At 50.2% G+C, this 16,845-nt stretch overlaps 1 protein-coding gene and 1 long non-coding RNA gene across 3 annotated transcripts in view; one reads left to right on the top strand and one right to left on the bottom strand.

The window, feature by feature from the left end:
- Window positions 1-16,845, bottom strand: part of LOC139756400 (protein Wnt-4-like) — a 652,581-nt gene that overhangs the window by 164,852 nt on the left and 470,884 nt on the right. The window lies entirely within an intron of this gene.
- LOC139752860 (uncharacterized) overlaps window positions 5,093-16,845 on the top strand; it is a 196,759-nt gene continuing 185,006 nt past the window's right edge. The window contains exon 1 of the long non-coding RNA XR_011713600.1: window positions 5,093-5,377. This is a non-coding gene — a long non-coding RNA (uncharacterized lncRNA). The remainder of the gene's footprint in view (window positions 5,378-16,845) is intronic.

Genomic DNA, 16,845 nt, shown 5'->3' with positions numbered 1-16,845 from the left:
GTGCACTACAAGACATAGGGCCCCACGAGTGTAGAACTCCCTCCCCCGTACAGTACGAGATAAGGGCCCCACGAGTGTAGAACTCCCCCCCCCCCCCTACAGTACAAGAGATGGGCCCCTACGAGTGTCGAACTCCCTCCCCCGTACAGTCCAAGAGATGGAGGCCCCACGAGTGTAGAACTCCCGCCTCCCGTATAGCACAAACAGGTTGTGATGATTTTCCTCTGTTATGGCTGCTTTGTGAAGCCTTTCCTCCAAACATCATTGTAAACGTTTTTTGCCACCAAAGTAGAACCATTTTTTACAACCCAAGGTTCCACAGTAAGATGCTATGAACGTTTGCTATCAAACGTTGTGAAATTGTTTTCCTGCGACCAACGTTGTAGGAACAGTAGCAGTAGCATTAGCAGGAGGAGGAGGAGGAGCAGCAGCAGCAGGAGCAGTAGCAGGAGGAGGAGGAGGAGGAGGAGGAGGAGGAGGAGCAGCAGCAGCAGCAGGAGCAGTAGCAGTAGCAGCAGGAACAGCAGGAGCAGCAGGAGGAGGAGGAGCTGTGGCTGTGGACGATTGGCATCACATAGTAGTGGTTGTGTGGTGGGTCAGGTGACGAGGGAGCCACTCATACCAGGACGAAGGGAACGGTGGGATGAGACTTGGTGGGGGGCGGGGTGGAGAGGGGTGAGACCTGACACGGTGGTGGACGACCTTGACCGCGGGATGACGGAAAGGGTGTTACGACCTTGACCACGGTGGTATGACGACCCTTGACCACGGTGGTATGACGACCCTTGACCACGTTGGTATGACGACCCTTGACCACGGTGGTATGACGACCCGACCTTTGGAACACCCTTGAGGTGTATGACGACCCTTACACGGATGAGACGACCCGTTAAGCCTTGACAGAACGACCCTTCTCGCAGGATAGAGACAGAACGACCCTTCAGAGTGAAGGCATTACCCTTGAACGCGACAGTACAACTCTCCGCGATGATAGTCTGGCCCTTTGACCAAACCTTAGATCAAGGATTAGTCATAGGCTAGTCCGTCATAACCAAGGGTCGTACCGACGTGTTTGAGAAGTACCGTTGCGTTCAAGGATCGTACCGTCGCGTTTAAGGATCGTACCGTCGTGTTCAAGGCTCGTACCGTTGCGTTCAGTGGTCGTACCGTCGTGCTCAAGGGTCGTGCCGTCGCGCTCAAGGGTCGTACCGTCGTGTTTGAGTCGTACCGTTGCGTTCAAGAATCGTACCGTCGCGTTCAAGGATCGTACCATCGCGGTCAAGGATCGTACCGTCATGTTCAAAGATCGTACCGTCGTGTTCAAGGATCGTACCGTCGTGTTCAATGATCGCGCCGTTGCGTTCAAGGATCGTACCGTCGTGCTCAGGGGTAGTGCCGTCGTGCTCAGGGGTCGTATCGTCGTGTTCAAGGGTCGTACCGTCGTGTTCAAGGGTCGTACTGTCGTGCTCAACAGGTTGTATCCGGTTTGGCAACAGTAGAGGCTTAGCATGTACTGGGAAATATATATATATATATATATATATATATATATATATATATATATATATATATATATATATATATATATATATAATCGAAATACTGTTTCTGGTATTGCTAGATCAGCCTGAAGTGCGCCTTAACATCACGCGGAACTAAACGGCATCAGACACCATTGGTGTAGGATACATAGAACCGAGGGCTTTGACCGCATCAACAAGGAGGATCGGTATCCAAGTTTTAACAGAGTCAGAACCCTTGGAGTTGGCACAATAGAGGCATCAACGCCCTTATTGTAGGATCAGCTGCCGCAGCAGGCGGGTTCCATTGGCTTTATTACGCTTACTGTCCAAACATAAACATTCCAGCGAACCAGCAAAAAGGATCGGAATCCAAAGGGAGAAAGGGAGGGAGGGAGCGAGTGAGGGAGGGAGGGAGTGAGGGTGTCAGGGAGCTGGACACACGCTACTGAGTGCGAGACAGGAACCTGTCGACAATAGTATGGGGTGATGGGGAGAGAGAAGGGGAGGGGGGAGGAGATGCGGGAGTGGGACTGGGGAGAAGAGAGAGTGTGTGTGTGTGTGTGTGTGTGTGTGTGTGTTGGGGGAGGGGACAACTGGCTGATATACGTACAGATTTTGCCAAAGGACAGAGCTGGGGAGAAACAGAAAGGGTTGTGAAGAGAGAGTTACAAGGGTTGTGAAGAATGAGTTACAAGGTTTGTGAAGAATGAGTTACATGTTGTTAAATGTTGTGTGTGTATGTGGAATTGGAGGTATTTGTTTGTGGAGTGAAGGCCAGGAGGGGATGGGGTGAAGAGTGAGGGGATGGGGAGAAGAGTGAGGGGAGGAGAAGAAGAGTGAGGGATTGGGTCTGGGGAGAGGGGAGTGAAGAAGGATGACTGGGGAGAGGGGAGTGAGGAAGAATGACTGGGGAGAGGGGAGTGAGGAAGGATGACTGGGGAGAGGGGAGTGAGGAAGAATGACTGGGGAGAGGGGAGTGAGGGAGTGGGATTGGGGAGAGGGGAGTGAGGAAGGATGTCCAGGGAGAGGAGGGAGAGCAGATGAGGTTGCAGTAAGTGATGAGGTTTGATGAATGGAAGGAAGTGTTGCCAACTCGGCAAGACATCATGGTAGATAAGTAGGCGGTATTGTCCGGTAGGCAGGATAGTGTAGAAAACGGCGGTGGGGTATCGTAGAAAATGGGGAATGTCGTGTATCATTCATGCACGGCAGGTGGAAGGGAAGTCATGCACAGGGAAGGTAAAATTATCTCAACGATACGACCCGTAGATAGCGACGGCGACCTGGACGCTCCATTATGCTTATGGACACTACCAGCCTGTTATATATCCAGTTTATACTACTAGGAATATGTGGTATACAGTGATGAACGGACATACACTAATCCATAGCTTTATACATATGTATACACATAGTCAGTGCTTTAGTCATACGCAGTCCAAGCATACATACACTCGTGTTATGTGCCTCCCCCTCCCACTCATTCCTCATCATACACTGGAGCCCCCCCCCCCCGCCCCATTCCTCCTCATACACTGGATCATGAGGCTGGCATAGCGTCATGCACTGAGGAAAAAGCAGTGGAGCCAGTGTCTACCTACATACACACATACGTACACACGTGTTCATCAAGGCCATCAGGCCGGCTTGGGAGTGAAGCGATTGTATATAAAAAAAAAAATACATATATATGTTGAGTATATACTGGGTATGACGAGAGGTGGTCTTGTCTTAAGAACCTTAAGAATGTATAACCTGGGTATATCGATGTATAACCGTCATGCATTAAGAGGTGAGGTTATACACGGAGTTCGTAATACGGGATGAATAACGTGAGATTCCATTAGTCTTGTGTAGAATGTTCATTTGACCATTTGTCTCCGGAAGTTTATTTAGTAAAACTGGAATTACATCACTGGAATGTATGGTTAAGTTCACCCTAAGTGTGGCACATCAGCACCACCACAGGTTTACGTAAGTGTGGCACACCACACCACCACAGATGTAAGTGTGCCACATCAGCACAATAGCAACTGTAAGTGTGGCACATTAGCAGCTGTAAGCGTGGCACATCAGCAGCTGTAAGCGCGGCACATCAGCACTGTAAGCGTGGTACATCATCATCTGTAAGCTTGGCACATCAGCAGCACATGTGTAAGCGTAGAGCACATCAGCAGCATCATGCTGTAAGCGTAGCACATCAGCAGCATCATGCTGTAAGCATAGCACATCAGCAGCATCATGCTGTAAGCGTAGCACATCAGCAGCATCATGCTGTAAGCGTAGCACATCAGCAGCATCATGCTGTAAGCATAGCACATCAGCAGCATCATGCTGTAAGCGTAGCACATCAGCAGCATCATGCTGTAAGCGTGGCACATCAGCAGCATCATGCTGTAAGCGTGGCACATCAGCAGCATCATGCTGTAAGCGTGGCACATCAGCGGCATCATGCTGTAAGCGTGGCACATCAGCACTGTAAGCGTGGCACATGAGCGGCAATCAGCGGTTGTAAGGGCGGCAGCACCAGTAGCACAGTGAGGGTGATAACATCAACGACACCAGAAGCAGTTAGCGCTGAGGTGTTAACAACTTGAGGAACAACACACCAGAGGGAGGAGGAGGAGCTCCTTGGAGGGAGAAGTGTGTGTGTGTGTGTGTGTGTGTGTGTGTGAGGTGGGCGTTGTTGGAGGTCTGGTGTGGGGTTGGAGGTTTGGTCAGCGTCACTTCACACTAGGATGCGCAGCCAGTCAAAACTCGCGAAATGTAAGCGAGTCGACTGGCCGGGGTTGGTGGGGTACAACAGTACTACTTGCTTAACCTTCATCGCCTCAGCAGCGCGCCTGGATGGAGCCATAATTGAACAGCCTCCAGCTCCACACCCCCACCAAGACACAAAGCTCCTCCTGCTGCTTACGATATTACTAAATAAAACTTTGAGACGTCTCCCATCAACGGGTATGATCGTACTTAGTTTCCTAGGACAACAATGCCGTGAATATATTACGTCTCTTACGGCAGTCGTTGCGTTGAATAAATTATGGATTTACGTCAACACTTTCAAGAGAAGAGAAAAGGCCATATATCGTGTCAGAATCTCAGCCGTCAACCGCTTGGCTAAAAAGAACAAATAAACCCGTCGCTCCAGTTATTTAAAGCATATATGCATATAATGAATGTCTCGTCTCATTACGCTAATGTTGTCTAAATAAATGTATGTCGTGCCGCGTCTCCCCCTCCCCCATGTGCAGTAACGTGATCTACGCTAATGAGGACTGAGAGATACAGTCGGCCATAACCCAGCCCCTTGCTTCATGTATACACACACACACGACGCCGAGGCTGAGCATCTTTCGGAAAAAGTTTACACACCACTAAATCACCCAACAAAGCGAAAATCGCCAGTAATCTCGTAGATAAAAAAGGAAAGATCATGATAAGATTAAAGTGGAAATTCTATCTGGTTTTCATTAAAGTTCCAGCGTGTTTAATGGAGGTTTAAAAGAAAAAAAAATATATATATTCGAGCAGGTGCGCGCGCGCGCGCCCCCCAAGACTCCTGAAGATGTACACCCGAGGCCATAAACCGCAAGGCTATAATAACAATATCGTGGGCTCGCCGCGTGGCCTAGTGTCGTGGGAAGATTAAACTCTGCAGCCGCCACCGGGCCGCCGTGAACACGCTTTTTATCGCTCCGGTACCACACTTACCCTCCTAAACAGATGTATTAGTTATTAATAGGATGGTTAGCGAACGCTGCGTCGGGGGGGAACACCCAGTCTGTGTTTCAAGCACGAGGAACATGTACGACAACCTCTCCGTTTCCTCCCTCCCCTTCCCCACGCTTGCCCCGGTAAGTTGAGTGTAGCATTACCCATGTTCTTGTACTCGGATTCTCTGGTAACTTTCACTCAGTCATGGCTTATTATAGGTTTCCCGGGAGATGATAACTTGGATTCAGAAGTTGACACAGGTTCCTTGGGTGGGAAGCGAGCGAAATGCCGCGTTCAGTGGAAGTTTGTTGATGATGTGTGTTGGTCAGATCAGAGAATTGAGTGCCTTTATTACGAAGGTTTTTCGGTTCTTTGGGTGCATTTAACTACATCCACGAGCCTGAAAAGTCTTAAAACCTCTTTCAAGTGTTATGGTTAATTATCAAACCACACATAACTCCTCACTATGCATGTAACAGCCTTGTTAACCCCCCAGAGTACAACCTATCCCCGTGTGTACGACGACTCAGTCTTTCAGCACGATGACAACCCATGAATACAGTGAATCAAACTCAAAGGGTTATATCTTCCAAGTTAAAGGGTTGAGTTGTATTTAAGAGGTCAAATCGCACTCCAGAGGGGTTAAGTCATCGTGCTGAGCGGGCTAAGAAGTAATCCAGGTAGTTATAAAGCAATTCCCTTCCCCCCCAGAGAATCACTCTTTGCATTGTATGATGCTGGAACGAAGTTTATTATTATTTGTGAACGGGTTTAACCTTGACTTTAATATTAAAACTAAATATGGGAAGTTTACCACTGTACCTCTTGTGGTTACCAGCTCATGTTATTAACTTTATCATTGTATTCGTTGTGTGAAGCCTAGCATTGTATAAAATGTGCGGAAGCTTATTGTATTCGCTTGTGTGCAACGAACCGTTATATTCGTTATATGATGGCTGTCGGTATAGTGTATAGCTTTATGTTGTTGTTGCTGTTGTGTGAAGTTTGAGCTAGATTACTAAGGTTGGGTCACAATCAGGCCCGAGAATAGACTTCCCCCCCATGTAATTATGTTGTTTCCTGGCTTCAGTTGTTTTTCTTTGTCCTTCTTACGAATTACCACAAACATCCGTGTTTCGTTTATCCGACATGTTACCTCCTTTATCCGTATATCCGTAATCCGGCATACTTTGTTGCCTTCAATATAATTATGTTTTTACATTTAGCATCGTGCATTGATCCGTTTCTTACGTTACCACATTCTTGTATAATTAGCGTTTGTTGTACCGAATTGTAATGACCTGTGTCATGATCATATTACTGTTGGGTTTGTGGACAATTACACGTGTGATTAAGAATGGCTTCAGTTTGAGGTGTGGGCTCAAGCATAAATGTGTGGGTTTGGTAGACTTCGGCACAAGTGTCGGGTGAAGATAATCCTTTTTTACTTGGAAGAGACATTACCTCGTATTTACTTTTGTTTTGATAGTGGGGTGTCCTATTAAGTGTGGGATAACCATTACAACTACTTTTACTACTACTTCTATTGACAATATAATAATGATATTGATAATGATTGATGATAATAATGATAATTATGATAGTAATGATAATTGATAATGATAATGATTATGATAAGAATAATAATTCTTAATAATGATAATGATAATAATAATAATGATAATAATTTTACTAAACGCTTGTTGTGCTGTATATACGGAAAGATTTCAATTATATTAAAGCAGTGTTAGGTAACTACTCATCCCCCGTATGACTCATAACTGTCGTTGTGTTGTTATAAAGACACAAGTCCTAAATCGTGTAAGTGACCAGGAAGTGATGAGTCTCGAGTTGGTGTGTGGCATATTCTGTATCCTGTGGTTTGTTTACACCACAGGCCTAGTGTACCACTAGCTCTCCACTGGACCCTACCTTCCCTCCCCCTCGGTCCACATAGACCTTAATGCTGGGGTGGTGGTGGTGGGTGGGGTTTGTGTGTGGCGCTGTGATGGCTTGAGCTGTGGCAGTGGGGGATTTTACTTTTCCCTGGCACGTGGAGGTTAACCAAAGGTCACCCTTCAGCTAGCTCTAACACCAACATAAGTTATTTTTTTTTATACTCTTCGTTCTTCCCTTCTTGGTCCGTTAGAACTGGAACTGGTCATTGGAGTTGAAATGACTTTCTAAAAGTGGAATATTCTAAACTGTATTAAGAGCGGTCAATAGTCTTAGATGCGCCAGTGCTTGGCTTAGAAGCCTAAAATTTGTTCATTCCAAGTCACTGGATCGTTTTGATTTCACTTATATTTTTTTTTTTATTTGGTTTAGAATGACTAGAAGTAGTAGACACCCTGTGGTGATGAAGGAGTTAACTGGTATTCCCAGAGTTCCTTAAATTGATAGTGGCTTATTTGTGCCCCCCCCCCCTTTTACCATTTTCTTTGTCCTGCAGTACGATTTCTATCATGTGGCAGTAATTAAGGTTGTTAAACTTTCTAGAAATCTTCAGTTGTATTTGGTGGTTTCCTGTTCTTGACCCTTGCGTAGTGATGGCTTATTCCTCGACCCCCACCATGAAGGCCAGACGCCAGAAGTCGTGCTTTGAGGGATCGTACCGTCGTGCTTTGAGGGATCGTCCCGTCGTGCTTTGAGGGATCGTTCCGTCGTGCTTTGAGGGATCGTACCGTCGTGCTTTGAGGGATCGTACCGTCGTGCTTTGAGGGATCGTACCGTCGTGCTTTGAGGGATCGTACCGTCGTGCTTTGAGGGATCGTACCGTCGTGCTTTGAGGGATCCTACCGTCGTGCTTTGAGGGATCGTACCGTCGTGCTTTGAGGGATCGTACCGTCGTGCTTTGAGGGATCGTACCGCCGTGCTTTGAGGGATCGTACCGTCGTGCTGTGAGGGATCGTTCCGTCGTGCTTTGAGGGATCGTACCGTCGTGCTTTGAGGGATCGTACCGTCGTGCTTTGAGGGATCGTACCGTCGTGCTTTGAGGGATCGTACCGTCGTGCTGTGAGGGATTAATATCTGTGATGTGTGCTGTAGACGATGTTTGTTTGTCTTGTAACCCGGGACACCCCCCCCCCCCCCCCCTGCGTCACCAGTGGAGGAGCACAGCATGATGGACAATACGGTACGAGATGACTCGAGATGAAGGATCGCCATTTCATTCGTTTATTTACGTGTCGGGGTGGGTGGTGTCGTGTCGTATGGTCGACGCAACGTTATTGTTGGCTGCATTACGACCGAACGTAGAATGATGGCCTTCTTAAGGGAGGTCCTGGCGCACGGACCTCCCCCCCCTCCCCTCTGGGGTCTTTGAGGTCTTGCTTCATCCTTCGGTCTTTGGGTCTGTCTTCTTAGGTGACCTTTGTAAGGCCCTCTTGTGTGTCCTGGTTTTAGGTCTTGTGTGACCATTCTTAGGTCTTCTAGTGTGACCCTTCTGAGATCTTACATGACCTTTCTCAGGTGTTCCTGTGTGACCTCCCTGAGGTCTTCTTGTGACCTTTTAAGGTCTTGTGTTCTTCAGAACGCCATCCTCGCCTTCTGGACCTTCCACGGAGCCCTTGTGACACTGGGGAATCTAGCCTGGCAAGTGGTGTTACGATATATATCTTTCGCAAGGCAGTATGTTCTTGGGATGGTGGTGGTGGTAGATGGTGGTGGTGGTAGTGGTGGTACTCCTAACATAGGTGGGACTAATATCCCCTGTCGCAGTGCTGGGATAATCCTGGGATCCCCCACTGGCCAATGCTACTTTCGGGATAGAGAGGTGTGGGACAAGGAGCGTCCTGGATGTGTCATGGATGTGTCACTTGTCCACGACCACTGTCAAGGTTATAGCCTCTCGCTTGTGTCTGCTGGTGGTGGTGTAGGGTGCTGAGGTGATGAGAGAGTCTGCACTCGGTATTGGGACAACATTTGAGAGAGATGGGCCACAGGTTCGCACATCTTAACCTCTGGGGACAACCGTGGATCTTCCTGATATAATAAGAGACGAAGACTTTCCTTTTTGGGGTGGGAGGTTCTGCTGCAGAAGGCGAGAGTGCACACTGCCTTGTTTATCCCCGTGGCAGGAGATATGGAAACACGAGGGAACTGACACACGAGTGAGTTACTCAAGCTGTTATCTGCAGTGTAGCGTGAGGCACACTGGTGTGTGTGTGTGCTTGTGTGTGTGTGTGCGTGTGTGTGTACATAGGTACATGGATAAGCGGAGGTGCTTGTTACGTGGGTGAGGAGATGAAGTGAATGACGTGAGCAACAGAGAGATAGAGAGAGACAAGGGGGGAAAAGAAGGGGGGTAGGGAATAAAGGCAATTGAGAGAAAGAACAGTAGGTTAAGGGTTGTTTCCCTTCTAGAGAAGTAGAGAATGAGAACCAGGACGATATATATAGTATTGACCAGGCCCTGAGCAGCCCACTGTTAGTAAAATCCTATATGGAAGAGTTGGCTCATGAGACCAGACACAGACCTGTTGTTAAAAAGGTACTGGGGTCACTAGACTCATAGCTTCACAATGCCTCTCTCAGGATCTTAGCATCATTGTACACACTAGGGTAAACCACGAGACACACACACACAGCAGCCCACCTCTACCCCGTCTGCCTCACCCCCCGCGATTTCCCCCCCTCTGTATCGCAGGTCGTGGGCGTTTGTGTTCGCGCCGCCAACATGCCAGACCCAACAAGGCCTTCGGCAGAGTGGAGAGTTATCGCCAGTAAAGAAGAAGGAGGCGGCCATTATAAATCAATTCCAAAGTCAAGGTCGACATTAATCGATCGTAAGGGGTTTATTATTGGCTGGTTATCACAGATAATTGGGAGGGTTCTCAGGCTCGCGGGTCCAGCTACCAGCGTGCGTGGAGGAGTAGGTCGGTCCCTCGCGCTCCATCGCTTGTCTCCATCTGGGACTTCGACCCAAACTTGTCACTTCGGTCGGGTTGAGCATGGAGTGGGAGGGCGGGCGGGGCGTACTGCAGGACACACACACACACACACACACACACACACATACATTAGGCCTTGTTCGTGAGCTAAGAAGGGAATCGAGCTCAGATGTGACCACCAATAAGAGCTGATGCTTGGGCGATTACCACCGATGAAGACCTCCTCTCGTAGAATCACCGTGACATGAGGTATTCGAGTGAGAGCACCACAGGCAACGTCATTCTCCCTAGGATTCCCGACGGTAAATCGATATTCAGATAGAATCACCTATAAGGGGCAGTGTGCTCCTCCCCCCCGGAGGTCAGAAAGACACAGTGTGTGTTCCCACCCTCCTAATCTCGCCTAATAGGATGAGAATCCAACGCTGATGGGAGCGCGAGTGGATACTTTACCGAGTGAACGGAGATGTACCAGCCAGCATGGGTGTTCGTGTGGGCGCGACGCGCATGTGTGTGTGTGTGTGTGTGTGTGTGTGTGTGTGTGTGTGTGTGTGTGTGTGTGTGTGTCGGAGCCTGATCTTCGGCCTCGAAAGACGGACACCCCCCCTTCCCCTCCCCTCAAATTCAACCACAGTCCAGCCGTCGCGATTTCCTTAACACCCCCCCCCCCTCCCCCTCGTGATCACGAACGCTGTGGGTATTCGTGCAGACGTGCTTTCCATTCGTAAGTTTATTTTTTTTTAACCAGTGTCCGTAAACATCCTCCTCACGAAAATGTGACCCCCCCCCCCCCCCGAATTCCACGCAATAGTTTCGTGAGTCTACGAAAAGCTGTGTGTTAGGTTAGGTACGTGTCCACGTCAGGGTTACGTGTGGCGTGTGGTTCCGGGCTGCACCAGCCTTAGAGATCGATGACGTGGGACGTCAGACGAAGTTGGGGTCGAACCTGCCGTACGTCGCGACGACGGCGGAGGAGGAGCAGCTGGGGGTGGTTGAGGTGAGGAGAATTCAGAGATGTGTGGACCACTAGGTAGAGTCAGCATATAGCTGCATAGACGATTGGTAGGTAGGTAGGTAGAGTCACCATATAGCTGCATAGACGGTAGGTAGGTAGAGTCACCATATAGCTGCATAGACGGTAGGTAGGTAAAGTCAGCATATAGCTGCATAGACGGTAGGTAGGTAGGTAGAGTCAGCATATAGCTGCATAGACGGTAGATAGGTAGGTAGAGTCAGCATATAGCTGCATAGACGGTAAGTAGGTAGAGTCACCATATAGCTGCATAGACGGTAGGTAGGTAGAGTCAGCATATAGCTGCATAGACGGTAGGTAGGTAGGTAGAGTCAGCATATAGCTGCATAGACGGTAGGTAGGTAGGTAGAGTCAGCATATAGCTGCATAGACGGTAGGTAGGTAGGTAGAGTCACCATATAGCTGCATAGACGGTAGGTAGGTAGGTAGAGTCAGCATATAGCTATATAGACGGTAGGTAGGTAGGTAGAGTCAGCATATAGCTGCATAGACGGTAGGTAAGTAGGTAGAGTCAGCATATAGCTGCATAGACGGTTGGTAGGTAGGTTGGTAGAGTCAGCATATAGCTGCATAGACGGTAGGTAGGTAGGTAGAGTCAGCATATAGCTGCATAGACGGTTGGTAGGTAGGTTGGTAGAGTCAGCATATAGCTGCATAGACGGTTGGTAGGTAGGTAGAGTCAGCATATAGCTGCATAGACGGTAGGTAGGTAGGTAGGTAGAGTCAGCATATAGCTGCATAGATGGTAGGTAGGTAGGTAGTCAGCATATAGCTGCATAGACGGTAGGTATGTAGGTGGAGTCAGCATATAGCTGCATAGACGGTTGGTAGGTAGGTAGAGTCAGCATATAGCTGCATAGACGGTTGGTAGGTAGGTAGAGTCAGTATATAGCTGCATAGACGGTTGGTAGGTAGGTAGGTAGAGTCAGCATATAGCTGCATAGACGGTTGGTTGGTAGGTAGGTAGAGTCAGCATATAGCTGCATAGACGGTTGGTAGGTAGGTAGGTAGAGTCAGCATATAGCTGCATAAACGGTAGGTAGGTAGAGTCAGCATATAGCTGCATAGACGGTAGGTAGAGTCAGGACTGCCTGGATACGACAAGGAGAGTCACCCTAGGCAGTATCAGCATTACACTGAGGCGTAGGAACAGTATTAGCGTGAAATGTGTGGCAGAAACAGCATCGTCCTATACCATCAACCAGAAGCAGCAGCATTCGAAGGAACCAGCACTAGACTGCAGCATACAGCACTAGCCCGCAGCATTAAGTAACATCACCACTAGCCCGCAGCATAGAGAAGGTGCAGCATTATAGCTTGCAGCAAAAAGTCGCGTCTTTGTCCTTCAGAAGTTCTAAGTTTTCGATGCGTTCGTGTTGGTGAAGCATTATACCCTACGCCAGACGCAAGCATTAAGCATAACCAGCCGTTACGGGCGGGCTGGAGCAGACACAGGCAGCATCAGGGCCCTGAAGCAAGCATCAAGTAAAACATGATTGTCCTGGAGGAGGAGGAGGAGGAGGAGGGAGGAGGAGGAGGGGAAAAAGCAGTGTTAGGCTGAGATGGGTGTGTTGTTGTGTGTCGGGAGGCGAGGGGCCCCAGCCTCCTGCCGCCGACGCTACGCGCCCGACCCCCTCCCCGACACCAGCTTCCGGCAGGGCCGTCACAATAGCCGCCCTAAAAGGGTCAGCCAAGGGGAAATTTGTCGATAAAAAGCCCCGGGGGATAAAAGGTTTGTTTCCAGTACTTCCGGCCAGGTTAGGTTTGGTTCGGATTATTTGACGGAGCGAGTACATAGGGAGGAGGAGGGTCCGCCCCTCGCCCCGCCTGCCTCCCCCTCCGCTATCTGCCCCTCTGAGCTGCTCCTCCTCCTCCTCCTCACGCCGTCGGCGCCGCCCAGAGGCGGAAACGCCGTGCCCCCGCGAGCGCCGCTGAGTGACAGGCGGCAGCAGCACGTCAGCACGGCCGCCAGATGCCTTTGTTTGGCCCGTGCTTCACGCTGACAGCCAGCCAGCCCTACTGACACCACAGACAAGTCGGCCCGGCCGACCATATCACACCAAACCTCGATTTTTTTTTTCCTCTCCCTCCCTCGCCCTCAACTGCCTATCAAGCAGGCTTCTCAACGCCCTAGGTTGTGTTTCTTGCCCAGGGAGCCGTGAGGCGATATGGGCGAGGGAGGGAATGATTAGGCTGAGGCGTTGGGGGCGGCCGGATACTGACGGACAGCAGGAGATAAGGGAGGTGGATCTGCTGGTGCTGGTGCTGGTGCGCTCTGTGCTTAGTTGCCCTTGTAGGGGTCCTCCTGGCTCTCCGGTTCCCTGTCTTCGTGCCCACCACACCACACCGCACACACACCACACACCACCACACCACACACCACCACACCACACACACACCACACCACACCACTCCACACCACACCGCACACACACCACTCCACACCACACCGCACACACACCACTCCACACCACACACCACCACACCACACACCACCACACCACACACCACCACACCACACCACACCGCACACACACCACTCCACACCCCACCCCACCACACCACACCACACACCACACCTCACCTCCGCACACCACACCACTCCCGCAGCCGATCACCAGAAGTGTGACTTAATTTGCATTACGGGCACTCACCTCTGCCTCATGTCCCCCTGTTACCCACTGCCTGTACCATGCCCCTGCACACCCCCTGCCTGCCTGCCCCACGTTTCCCCGCCTTGTCTCACGTCCCCCTGACTACCCCTAAGTGCTGCACGTCCCCCACCCCCTCGGACACCCCCTGCCTGCAGGGGTTTGCTGGCCCGTCCATCGTCTCTGATCCAGTAAAACATCTCGCGCTCGGAGATTAACCTGCAGGCCCTTGCTATCTTCCCCGCCGCCCACCTGTATTAAGGAGAGATAATGAGTTGTCTCTTCCAGACAAGTGTTTATTTCCCGGCAATATATACCGCCTCGTATACCAGTCAAGGCGAGGATTATCCCGGGCCCATTAACTGTGCTGCCGGGGTCGTCCTTGACTCTGGGCCTGTGTGGACGGGTGCAGTAGGGGGCTCTCGTCCCCACACCCCTGGTGGCACGGACACCACCCAACGACGGTGGCAGCAACGCTCCAACACCTACGCCACCACCACCAGCGCCGACACGGTACACCGCCAACACCAGCATGCGGCACCAACGTGCATCACCATCACCAACAGCAGTATGCCTTACCATCAACAACAACAGTATGCATCACCATCAACAACAACAGTATGCATCACCATCACCAACAACAGTATGCAGCATCATCACGAACAACATTATGCATCACCACCGCCGCCAGCAGCATCACCCACAACAGCTACTACATCATACAGCAGCCCCTACCACCAGCAACAACAACACAAGAGGCTAGACCAAGAGGTGGAGGGGCGGCCTCTCCCGTGTGTGTGTTTCGTCTCCCTCAACACCAGTGCTGTGCATATCCTTTTTCCTGTCCATCTGTCTGGCCAGTAGTGGCTCCTCCTTGTCTGTTGCCGTGTCTGGAGACGGGCATCTCCTGTCTCGCCCTTTGTTTTTTGGGAGGTGGAGTCCCTCTGTCTGAATCCCCTTTATTAGGAGGATCGTCTTCCGTCTCAGTCTGTTGAATCAGTGTTGTTTGTCCTGTCTAAACAGTGGGGTTCTGTCTGTCCCGCGTGGCTGGAGAGGTGGTCCTCCCGTCTACCTCTGTCGGAGGAGTTGGTCCTCAGTGTGATCCTCCTTTCTGGAGGGCGAGTCTTCCCGTCTCTCTGAAGGTCAGGGATCTGTCTGTCTCTCCGACTCGAGAAAGGATCACTCTTCTGTCTCTTCTGTTAGGAGGGTTGGTCGGGTTGCTGGTGTCTGTCAGCACACTGGATCCTTCCGTCTGTCTCCCAGCCTTAAGACTCGATTCCATCTCAGAGAGTGGGTCTCTCTGGCAATGGATCTTTGTTTAGTAAGTTCTACTGTCTCTCTGTAGACCGTGAGTTCTCCTGTCTCTCTCTATACAGTGGGTTCTCTTTCCTTTATGGAAAGGGTTCTTCTTCTGTCTCTGTGCAGTGGGTTCTCCTGTGCCTCTTAAGGTAGAAAGTTGGTCTTACGTTTTCTTCAGTTAAAGGGATTCTACTGTCTCGTATTCTGTCCAGAGGATGGTCTCCCTGTCTGTCTGTCTATCTGGAGAGCAGGTCAACCCTGTCTGTCTCTTCATCGGAACCTGGGCCCTCTCATCTGTCTCTAGAGAGTGGCTCCGTCTGTCACTCCGTCTCGTGAAATCTGTCAATTTTGTTTTTTGTGAGGGATGGGCCATCCTGCACTGTCTGTGATGAGTGGTGGCTCCTTCATCCGTGGCTCATCTGTGTGGACTGGGTCCCTCTGGCTGTCTACCTCGCTGGAAAGTATGCTTCCCTGCAAGTTTCGAGTCCACGGGGGGAATGAAACAAGACAAGTTCCCAAGTGCACTTTCGTGTAATTATCACATCATCAAGGGAGATACAATATATATATATATATATATATATATATATATATATATATATATATATATATATATATATATATATAGCTGATCGTGATTTGGTTGGAAGACCTGACCTCTCTCTCTCTCTCTCTCTCTCTCTCTCTCTCTCTCTCGTCTCTTTCAATGGACTGATCCACCACCGACTGTCCTCTCTCTCTCTCTCCCCGTCACAGTGTCTCCCGTCCCCTCTTTCCCTTCCGTCTCCCCGCCCGTGAAAGGGCCGTCGCACCGACTCTCACCCGTCCCTTCTCTGTCACTGAGCAGCAGCCCCTCGTCCTGCCACCCTCGCTCGTCCCTCCACCTCCCTCCTGTCTGCATGTCACGGGGGTTGTCCCTCCGTCAAATGGCTGGCTGGCTGGGCCCTACAATGTCAGCTGCGCCGCCATTGAGTGGGTGAGGGAGGTGGCAGACGGTGCATTCAGGGCGGGACGTGTGCATGGGGCGCGGTGTGGGTCGCCTCCCTCATGCAAGAGGAGGAGGAGGTCGACCCGACCCGACCCTGGTGTCCTCACCGATGCAGGCGCGACGGCCATTGGTGCATGTTGACTCCCTCCCTCCCTCCCTCCCTCCCTCCCTCCCCACCACCTCTCTAGGTCCATGAGGGAGGCAACTGATCCCCTGGGACGGGAGTAAATTAATTGCCCCCCCCCCCCCCCCCGGCCGCGGCAGAGGTTGGAAGGTATCGGTAAATAACCAGGGTAGACCTAAATCGACCCGGGGTTCGACCCTCGACGTACAAGGGCTCTTGATGACTTGGATAAATGCAAATTGTTGTTCGAATGAAGTTACTACCTACATCACACTCGGCGAGAACCAGGTTTGTGTGTGTGTGTGTGTATGTTTAGTCAGTGAAAACAAAAAGGAATATGTATATCGAAAAGTCTAAGGATGTGAACATGTATATCGAACGGCTAGAAGAATATGTACATATGTATATCAAGCGGTGAGGAGCATGTAAATGTGTTTATCGAACAGTTAGAAACTTTGGAAATATGTATATAATCCTAAACCAACACCAGACCAAGCTATATGATGTTGCCTGGCCCTTCGTACTGTTGGCTGACGTCTGGTTTGTGTTGTGGCGTAATTGTCACTGGACCTACTTCATGGTCGACCTGGTTAGTATTCGACCTGGTTGGTGGTTGACTTG

Source organism: Panulirus ornatus, chromosome 2 (assembly GCF_036320965.1).
Source record: "Panulirus ornatus isolate Po-2019 chromosome 2, ASM3632096v1, whole genome shotgun sequence".
Lineage (NCBI taxonomy): Eukaryota > Metazoa > Arthropoda > Malacostraca > Decapoda > Palinuridae > Panulirus > Panulirus ornatus.
The sequence above is the reverse complement of the archived record's forward strand: the minus strand, read 5'-3'. Positions and strand labels throughout refer to the sequence as shown.